This window comes from Oncorhynchus gorbuscha, linkage group LG26 (assembly GCF_021184085.1).
Source record: "Oncorhynchus gorbuscha isolate QuinsamMale2020 ecotype Even-year linkage group LG26, OgorEven_v1.0, whole genome shotgun sequence".
Lineage (NCBI taxonomy): Eukaryota > Metazoa > Chordata > Actinopteri > Salmoniformes > Salmonidae > Oncorhynchus > Oncorhynchus gorbuscha.
The window spans coordinates 3,431,658-3,442,735 of NC_060198.1; the positions used below are offsets into that span (position 1 = coordinate 3,431,658).

Genomic DNA, 11,078 nt, shown 5'->3' on the forward strand with positions numbered 1-11,078 from the left:
TATGGAGACCAGCATCCCTAACTCTAACTCTAACCTTCACCCCTAAACCTAACCACTAACCCTAATTCTAACCTTAACTCTAAACCTAACCCTAACTCTAACCTTAACCCCTAACCACTAACTCTAACTCTAACCTTAACCCATAAACCTAACCACTAACCCTAATTCTAACCTTAACTCTAAACCTAACCCTAACTCTAACCTTAACCCCTAACCACTAACTCTAACTCTAACCTTAACCCATAAACCTAACCACTAACCCTAATTCTAACCTTAACTCTAAACCTAACCCTAACTCTAACCTTAACCCCTAACCACTAACTCTAACTCTAACCTAACCCATAAACCTAACCACTAACCCTAATTCTAACCTTAACTCTAAACCTAACCCTAACTCTAACCTTAACCCCTAACCACTAACTCTAACTCTAACCTTAACCCAACCACTAATTCTACCTAACTCTAAACCTAACCCTAATTCTAACCTTAACTCTAAACCTAACACTAACTATAACCTTAACACCTAAACCTAACCACTAACCCTAATTCTAACCTTAACTCTAAACCTAACACTAACTATAACCTTAACACCTAAACCTAACCACTAACCCTAATTCTAACCTTAACTCTAAACCTAACACTAACTCTAACCTTAACACCTAAACCTAACCACTAACCCTAACTCTAACCTTAACTCTAAACCTAACACTAACTCTAACCTTAACACCTAAACCTAACCACTAACCCTAATTCTAACCTTAACTCTAAACCTAACCTAAGTGAGGACTGGCAAAATGTCCTCACTTCTCTGAATTTTTGTTGGTTTACTATTCTTGTAAGGACTTTTGGTAATCACAGTATACTAAAACATGTACACACACACACACACACACACACACACACACACACACACACACACACACACACACACACACACACACACACACACACACACACACACACACACACACACACACACACACACACACACACACACACACACACACACACACAAAACCCATATAAATCAGTCTCCCACTCCAACGTGGGAGGTGAATGTGACACCTGAATGTTGATCCACATATCATTCAAATGAGAGGCTCCACCAACTGTTGGTCGGCGGTTGTATTATGGATATCCTGCTCTAATCCTGTTGGCTGTTCCAACCTTCTACCTGTAGCGTATATAAACACACCTGGGTTCAAATAATATATGTATCCTTTCAAATACTTTCAGCATTTGTCAGAGCCTGCCTGAAGTGCTAGATGGGCAGGGTTTGCACTTTCAAGTACTCCGTTGGTTCCATAGCGCCAGACAATCTCAACCAACCACAGCTTAAGTATTTGTAAGAAACGACTACTAATTGAACCCAGGTCTAGTACATATAACCAGGTGAGCCCAAGAGACAATGCCTTTCCCCTCCTCTCAAACTACTGTTTGTATATGGGATTAGCGTTAGCTGGGAGCTACCCTGATCACCCTCCCAGGGGGATTAAGTCTGGTTCCTGTCTGTGTGTGTCTGTGTCTGTGTCTGGGTGCGCGTGTGTGTAGGTGTGTTCTCATGTGATTGTCTTCTCAGCGTGTGTGTGCACACGCTAATGTATGGACAGACAGGTCAAGTGCCTGCATTTCTCCTAGTCTGATAATGTCAGTTAAGGATTGGCTCGTTGACACACTGACACACAGGAGAGGATCAACAGAGTAAACACTTATCATAGGCTGAGCCAACTGGAAAAAGGCCAGTCTGTTTGTCTTCAAGGAATAACAGAAAATGCAGCAAAGACTAGGTCTACATCCCAAAACAGCACCCTATATTTCTCTATATAGGGAATAGGGTGTCATTAGGGATGCACACTAAGTGTCCAAAAGGCTGTTAATCATGTCAGTAATGTTAGTTCATCATATCAGAGCAGTATCTCCGCCCACCGGTGAAGTGGAGCAGAGCATGCTGGGCGATCTCCAGCTCAGAGAAGAAGATCAGCTGCACAGAAGTCAAGTGAGAGAAAGTTCCAGCCATCCTTGTGTTTTCCCACCAGTTAGCTTTCATTGTGTTAGACAAGGCCAGTGTGCGTCCTTGTTGATATGTAAGTACATATTTCATATCTTTCAGGTGTTTATGTCATATTTATGGTTATGCTATTTAGTCGTTTCTACTGCGAGCTCGCTATTGTGAGATGGCTAGCTCTGTTTTGGTTGTCATATCATTTGGGACATGTAACCCTGTATTTGTAAAGGATAATGTCCCCCAGTGCGTTGTTTATATGCCCTGTAATTGTATGGGTGTATGGTACATCACAGAGGCTGAGCAGTTCCCGTACCAGGCAGTGATGCAACCCGTCAGGATGCTCTCGATGTTGCAGCTGTAGAACCTTTTGAGGATCTGAGGACCCATGACAAATCTTTTTAATTTCCTGAGGGGGAATAGGCTTTGTCGTGCCCTCTTCACAACTGGTTTGTTGGTGATGTGGACACCAAGGAACTTGAAGCTATCAACCTGCTCCACTACTGCCCCGTCGATGAGAATGGGGTTGTGCTCGGTCCTCCTTTTCCTGTAGTCCACAATCATCTCCTTTGTCTTGGATATGTTAAGGGATAGGTTGTTATTCTGGCACCACCCAGCCAGGTCTCTGACCTCCTCCCTATAGGCTGTCTCGACATTGTCGGTGATCAGGCCTACCACTGTTGTGTCGTCTGCAAACTTAATGATGGTGTTGGAGTCGTGCCTGGCCAAGCAGTCTTGGGTGAACAGGGAGCACAGGAGAAGAATGAGCACGCACCCCTGAGGGGCTCCAGTGTTGAGGATCAGCGTGGTGGATGTGTTGCTACCTACCCTCACCACCTGGGGGCGGCCCGTCAGGAAGTTCAGGATCCAGTTGCAGAGAGAGCTGTTTAGTTCCAGGTTCCTTAGCTTAGTGATGAGCTTTGAGGGTACTATGGTGTTGAACACTGAGCTGTAATAAATGAATAGCATTCTCACATAGGTGTTCCTTTTGTCCAGGTGGGAAAGGGCAGTGTGGAGTGCAATAGAGATTGCATCATCTGTGGATCTGTTGGGGCGGTATGCAAATTGGAGTGGGTCTACTGTTATAGCCTCGCTACTGTTATTTTTCACTGTTGTTATAGCCTCGCTACTGTTATTTTTCACTGTTGTTATAGCCGCTCTACTGTTATTTTTCACTGTTGTTATAGCCTCTCTACTGTTATAGCCTCGCTACTGTTATAGCCTCGCTACTGTTATAGCCTCGCTACTGTTATTTTTCACTGTTGTTATAGCCTCTCTACTGTTATTTTTCACTGTTGTTATAGCCTCGCTACTGTTATTTTTCACTGTTGTTATAGCCTCTCTACTGTTATTTTTCACTGTTGTTATAGCCTCTCTACTGTTATAGCCTCGCTACTGTTATAGCCTCGCTACTGTTATAGCCTCGCTACTGTTATTTTTCACTGTTGTTATAGCCTCGCTACTGTTATAGCCTCGCTACTGTTATTTTTCACTGTTGTTATAGCCTCGCTACTGTTATAGCCTCGCTACTGTTATTTTTCACTGTTGTTATAGCCTCTCTACTGTTATTTTTCACTGTTGTTATAGCCTCGCTACTGTTATAGCCTCGCTACTGTTATAGCCTCGCTACTGTTATTTTTCACTGTTGTTATAGCCTCGCTACTGTTATTTTTCACTGTTGTTATAGCCTCTCTACTGTTATTTTTCACTGTTGTTATAGCCTCTCTACTGTTATTTTTCACTGTTGTTATAGCCTCTACTGTTATTTTTCACTGTTGTTATAGCCTCTCTACTGTTATTTTTCACTGTTGTTATAGCACTGTTATTTTTCACTGTTATAGCCTCTCTACTGTTATTTTTCACTGTTGTTATAGCCTCTCTACTGTTATTTTTCACTGTTGTTATAGCCTCTACTGTTATTTTTCACTGTTGTTATAGCCTCTCTACTGTTATTTTTCACTGTTGTTATAGCCTCTCTACTGTTATTTTTCACTGTTGTTATAGCCTCTCTACTGTTATTTTTCACTGTTGTTATAGCCTCTCTACTGTTATTTTTCACTGTTGTTATAGCCTCTTTCTACTGTTGTTATAGCCTCTCTACTGTTATTTTTCACTGTTATTTTTATTTTTCACTGTTGTTATAGCCTCTCTACTGTTATTTTTCACTGTTGTTATAGCCTCGCTACTGTTATTTTTCACTGTTGTTATAGCCTCTCTACTGTTATTTTTCACTGTTGTTATAGCCTCGCTACTGTTATTTTTCACTGTTATTTTGTTATTTTTCACTGTTGTTATAGCCTCGCTACTGTTATTTTTCACTGTTGTTATAGCCTCGCTACTGTTATTTTTCACTGTTGTTATAGCCTCGCTACTGTTATTTTTCACTGTTGTTATAGCACTGTTATTTTTCACTGTTATAGCCTCTCTACTGTTATTTTTCACTGTTTTTATAGCCTCTACTGTTATTTTTCTGTTATTTTTGTTATTTTTCACTGTTGTTATAGCCTCTCTACTGTTATTTTTCACTGTTGTTATAGCCTCTCTACTGTTATTTTTCACTGTTGTTATAGCCTCTACTGTTATTTTTCTGTTATTTTTTATTTTTCACTGTTGTTATAGCCTCTCTACTGTTATTTTTCACTGTTGTTATAGCCTCTCTACTGTTATTTTTCACTGTTGTTATAGCCTCTCTACTGTTATTTTTCACTGTTGTTATAGCCTCTCTACTGTTATTTTTCACTGTTGTTATAGCCTCTCTACTGTTATTTTTCACTGTTGTTATAGCCTCGCTACTGTTATTTTTCACTGTTGTTATATTTTTCACTGTTGTTATAGCTCGCTACTGTTATTTTTCACTGTTGTTATAGCCTCTCTACTGTTATTTTTCACTGTTGTTATAGCCTCTCTACTGTTATTTTTCACTGTTGTTATAGCCTCTCTACTGTTATTTTTCACTGTTGTTATAGCCTCTCTACTGTTATTTTTCACTGTTGTTATAGCCTCTCTACTGTTATTTTTCACTGTTGTTATAGCCTCTCTACTGTTATTTTTCACTGTTGTTATAGCCTCTCTACTGTTATTTTTCACTGTTGTTATAGCCTCGCTACTGTTATTTTTCACTGCTGTTTTATTTCTTTATTTACCAATTGCTCACCTAATTACACATTTTTTATTAAAAATCACACTGTTGGTTAGGGCCTGTAAGTTAGCATTTCACTGTAAGGTGTTGTATTCGGCGCACGTGACAAATGCACTTTGATTTGATTTAAATGTGTATTACATTGTATTTCCCTGATTAGAGGTATTCCAGTTCATTGTGCAGTTGTAGCCCAAATGAGTACAGTCACGTTGTATTGCACTGTATGGTCCTGTATAGCATTATGTTATAGCCCTGCATATTGTTTAGAAGAGATGTGTGTTGGAGATTGTATTCTGTCATTCACTATTGTATCTTTATTTCTCGTCACACACACACACACACACACACACACACACACACACACACACACACACACACACACACACACACACACACACACACACACACACACACACACACACACACACACACACACACACACACACACACACACACACACTTTGGTTGAAGCAAGTTGCCAGACAATTCAGTGCCTTATCCCATCTATACTACATACACTGTGCGGTGCTGTTCCGGGCCTGTTTATCTTCAGCGTTGTTAAACCACCTCAACTGGAACTTGTCTGTCATCTGTGCCCTTACCAGCACACGGGACAGAACACATAAAGTAGAACCTAACCTGAAGAATATACAGTCTCCCAGTCCTCACTTACACTAGGCATTTCAAAATTATTCCGAGACCTTGGGGAAATTAAGACATCAACCCCCCCCCCCCCCCCATGGCGATGCCACCACAAAAAACATGCATCAACAGAAGTAACAGAGGCATGGTGACTAAAGCTAATTTGTGTCATTTTGTGGTTTGGGGAGTTCTGTATTTGAGCCACATTTTAAATCTGGTTGATTGCGTGTGTGTTTCCTCGCTATTGTGTTATTGTGTGTGTGTGTGTGTGTGTGTGTGTGTGTGTGTGTGTGTGTGTGTGTGTGTGTGTGTGTGTGTGTGTGTGTGTGTGTGTGTGTGTGTGTGTGTGTGTGTGTGTGTGTGTGTGTGTGTGTGTGTGTGTGTGTGTGTGTGTGTGTTTGCACGCTATAGTGTGTATGTGTGTGTTGGCACGCTCAGACACTCATGCACACACACAAGAAAGGTGCAGCGAAGTGGCTCATGTGTGTGTATGTGTGTCCATGTTTACGTGCATGCTTGTGTGTGTCCCCATGTGTGTCTCTCTAGTGTTTGTGTGTCTGTCTGCGTCATCACCACCAAATCACTTCCTGTGCTTCTGTGGTGTGGGAGTGTGTCCCTATCAGGGGGTCTTTACAGACTAATACCCTGGGATTGCCTGACCTGTGAGTGAAAGCAGACAGAGGCCTTGAACATCATAGGGCCTCTGTGGGATGATGGTGTCTGTCTCATGTGGGGCGGATGAGTGATCTAACAGACAGGCAGGGCTGGTGAGTGTTGGGCTGAGGAAATGCAGTCTCCTTTTCTGTTTTTCTCCCTCTCTTTTTCTCTCTCACTGTCAGTCTTCTCATCTTATTCACTAACTCTCATTTGGTTGACCTCCTCTCCCTCTTTCTCTCCCTCTCTCTCCATCCCATACCCACTTTCTCTCCCTCCCATTCACATACACTCTCTCTCTCTCTCTCTCTCTCTCTCTCTCTCTCTCTCTCTCTCTCTCTCTCTCTCTCTCTCTCTCTCTCTCTCTCTCTCTCTCTCTCTCTCTCTCTCTCTCTCTCTCTCTCTCTCTCTCTCTCTCTCTCTCTCTCACCCACTTTCTCTTTCTCTCCCTCTCTCTCCCTCCCATACCTACTTTCTCTCTCTCTCTCTCTCTCTCTCTCTCTCTCTCTCCCATACCCACTTTCTCTTTCTCTCTCTCTCTCTCTCTCTCTCTCTCTCTCTCTCTCTCTCTCTCTCTCTCTCTCTCTCCCATCCCACTTTCTCTTTCTCTCTCTCTCTCTCTCTCTCTCTCCCTCTCTCTCTCTCTCTCTCTCCCTCTCTACCCACTTTCTCTCTCTTCTCTCTCTCTCTCTCTCTCTCTCTCTCTCTTTTATTACTCCACTCCTTCCAGCCCTTTGGCAGGTTCCAATTGAAGCCCACATCATTGTGCGTGATGTTTACTCTTTACGTATTGGATCTCTCACTAGTTTAGTTTGGAGTTAGGTTACATGAACAGGACCTGAGACTGTCATTATGTAGTTTAGTTTGGAGTTAGGTTACATGAACAGGACCTGAGACTGTCATTATGTAGTTTAGTTTGGAGTTAGGTTACATGAACAGGACCTGAGACTGTCATTATGTAGTTTAGTTTGGAGTTAGGTTACATGAACAGGACCTGAGACTGTCATTATGTAGTTTAGTTTGGAGTTAGGTTACATGAACAGGACCTGAGACTGTCATTATGTAGTTTAGTTTGGAGTTAGGTTACATGAACAGGACCTGAGACTGTCATTATGTAGTTTAGTTTGGACTCACCAGCTAGGTTTACATGAACAGGACCTGAGACTGTCATTATGTAGTTTAGTTTGGAGTTAGGTTACATGAACAGGACCTGAGACTGTCATTATGTAGTTTTACACAGAGTTTTACATCTATAGGAGTTAGGTTAGTTTGGCTCCAGTTAGGTTACATGAACAGGACCTGAGACTGTCATTATGTAGTTTAGTTTGGAGTTAGGTTACATGAACAGGACCTGAGACTGTCATTATGTAGTTTAGTTTGAACAGGTTATTATGGTTTACATGAACAGGACCTGAGACTGTCATTATGTAGTTTAGTTTGGAGTTAGGTTACATGAACAGGACCTGAGACTGTCATTATGTAGTTTAGTTTGGAGTTAGGTTACATGAACAGGACCTGAGACTGTCATTATGTAGTTTAGTTTGGAGTTAGGTTACATGAACAGGACCTGAGACTGTCATTATGTAGTTTAGTTTGGAGTTAGGTTACATGAACAGGACCTGAGACTCATTAGGTTGTTTGTTTGGATTTTCCACCCCACTTGCAGAAGTTTGGAGTTCCACATGAGCCTCAGTTTATGAGGTTCAATTTATTTTAAGTGGCCGGGGAGAAAAGCACAGTGGCTTTTCGCAGGATGAGTTAAAGTAACTGTCTAGTGTTTCCAGATTTCTATAAAATATGACCTATAATTAATTACAATATAAGTTAAATAGTTTCCCTTCCAATTTTGTTTAATTAAGTATGTTAAAAAACATATTTTCTGTGTTGGAATGGTGTGGGGGTACCCCAACAAAATAATGGTGTAGGCGTATATCGGCCCTAAAAAACATGAATGCGAGTAGACTGCTGATTGGCCAGCTCCTTTTCCTCAGGAGGATGACATCGTCCACTATGAGGGAATTACAAGTATTTTTTAAACGTTCTGTTTGAGATACAACTTTGGGGTGTTTTTTTATTTTTTCTCCAATTTATGCTTTAGCCACAAATATGAGTAAAGGATGAGTCAGCAACATTATTTGGGTATGAGTTAACAGAATATTAACTTTTAATAGTGAGATTTTCACTGGACAGTTACTTTAAGAAATGAGTTCAGAGAAAGTGGGTGGGTGCGGTAAGTGTCTTGTCTTCCACTACTGATATTGGTAGAGTGGTTTTGTGGGGAAAGCAGGAAAGAATCCGCAAGCAGTGAGTCATCACAATTAGGGCTAACCCTAATTATCCAGAGAAAATGGCCCCTACTGGCTCAATTACAGAGATAACAAGGAGATTACACCCTGGACAGAAAGAGAGAGAAACAGCTGGGACACCTTTAAAGTCCTACTCCAGTCTCATTTTCACCTCAATTAACACCTGATTTACTACTTGATTAAAGGTCTTACTCACATTGGCTATGGAGAGCATGTTCACACAGTCGTCCAGAACAGCTGGTGTTCTCACGCATGGTTCAGTGTTGCTTCAGGGTTGGGGTGTAGGGTTTGAGCATAGCCTGGGAGGGGAAGTTCCCCTGCTGCTCTGTAGACAAGCCTTGTAGTGGATGCCACCTTCGACTGGAAGCCAATGGAGTGTACGGATGAACGGGGTGACATGGAAGAACTTATGAAAGTCTGGATATATTTTGGATGTAGTCAGCCCAGCTCTGGTAGACCACCGTCTTAATGAAAAGCAGACCAGGGCCCTGTTGGGGTTTTGTGTGTGATACATTACAACCCTCTCGGCTCCACTGGACTGTGTAACACATCATAGAGACAGGCAGACAGGCCTCCACAGGACACGCTGCAACCGTGTTCACCTCAGGCCCCCTCCTGTGGACACATCTCATTAAGTCTCACTCAATCCCCAAGATTGACGGCTGATGAGTCGCTCATTCCTCCCAGTTGCCAGATTTCACACTCATCCCCTACGGGACCTGTGTGGGTGTCAGTCGAAGACTTCTGACACAGGGAGCCCCAATGGACGCCGTTTCAATGACACATGGTGGTAATCAAAATAAATGAGAGGACGACACAATAAAACACCACACCACACAGCTGTGCAGGCCTGATCCCCTGTGGATCTCAACTCGAGGATTGTGTTGCTTGAGAGTAATTCCTGGTATTTTCTCTTTCTAAAGCCCCATGGAATTCCCTCTCTCTTTACCCCTTTTAGTTGAAAAGAAACTAGAAATCAGCAAGAATGTAAATGAAAGCCAGACTCAGACCTAGAATGCATCCCAAATGGCACCCTATTCCCTATATATATAGTGCACTACTTTTGACCAGAGCCCCATGCGCCCTGGTCAAAATAAGTGCATTATAAAGGGAATAGGCTGCCATTTGGCGCACAATTCAGTGTTCGTCTTCTCCTGTATCCTGAGCTAATTTGTTGAACATGCAGCCAAGAAGACCGATAAGGTGAAAGGCTGAACAAGCAGAATACCAAGACATGCTCCAGCCTGAAACCCCTTTTGCCCCAGTCTCTTTTGTTCAGGAAGTAGAAGTGCTTTATATGCTGTAGTTCCGGATGGATGGGCAATATGTTTGGCCGAGCACAACCCCAGACACGCAAATGGAGGCTAGCGAAAACGTTAGCGTGACTGGAAAGGATTTGAAGTGAATTCTGAGTTGCTCTCACTTCCTTTTATCCCTTTCAAGTACTTTCTTTAAAGCAGGTTCCTTCCAATTCCAATATCCTTATAAAAAGGGGGGATTTGAGGCAAATGAGTTCCTCGCATCCTGATCCTTTTTCAAACGCGACCAAGCGATGATGACAGCGTTACAACGTTGACTCCATTCCTTCCCCTTGGTGGTCTGGTGTCGTCGTGATATTCTTGTCAGGTTCCCAATAGAGTGAGAGTGTGCGAGCACGGGCAGACCTGGGTTCAAATAGTATTTAACAATATTTCAAGTACTTTAGCTGTACTGGAGTGTGAGACTGGCAGGCTGCAGCGAGCGGGGCTCGGGAGCTTTCTCTAGCACGCCAGGGTCATTAGCTGAGGTTTGGATGGCTCTTCAAGAAATATGACACATGTCAAAAAGAACGCTGATGATGATATACCATGAAACTCCAACTCTGGTTTATTACTCAACAAACCGACCAACCCTCAAAAAAACATTAACTCTCCTGGCATTCGATAGAAATGGCAGAACATGAGTGGTTTCTTCAACATTTGGATTCTCTGTAGAACCCCATAAACACTATTGTACTATACTTGTGAGGAAGGTTTTTGGGATGTTTTTGAGCATGTTTTAGTCAAATGTAAATGTAGGGAAACAACAATGCGAGAGCTAATTCAAAGTGTATGCAGCAGAACATTTCAGACTTGGGAGAATCAATAAGAAAGATGGGAGCAAAACAAATAAAGATAGTTCTTCAACCAGAGTTACGATGGAAAAAAAAGAGGGTTCTTCTATGACGAGTTACTGCAACATGTGTCCTTGATTGGAAGCGAGTTAACACACTCTTGGAACTCGTTCAACTGATGGCGTATGTGTGTTATCCATAAATCATTTAGTCTCCTGTCTCATTCAGTACTCTGCTGGATTG

General features: G+C 42.1%; 1 protein-coding gene across 1 annotated transcript in view; it reads right to left on the reverse strand.

The window, feature by feature from the left end:
• s1pr5b (sphingosine-1-phosphate receptor 5b) overlaps positions 1-10,349 on the reverse strand; it is an 18,981-nt gene extending 8,632 nt beyond the window's left edge. The window contains exon 1 of the mRNA XM_046331844.1: positions 8,940-10,349. The gene's annotated coding sequence lies outside the window, so the exon portion shown is untranslated. The remainder of the gene's footprint in view (positions 1-8,939) is intronic.
• Between the last annotated feature and the right edge of the window lie 729 nt (positions 10,350-11,078).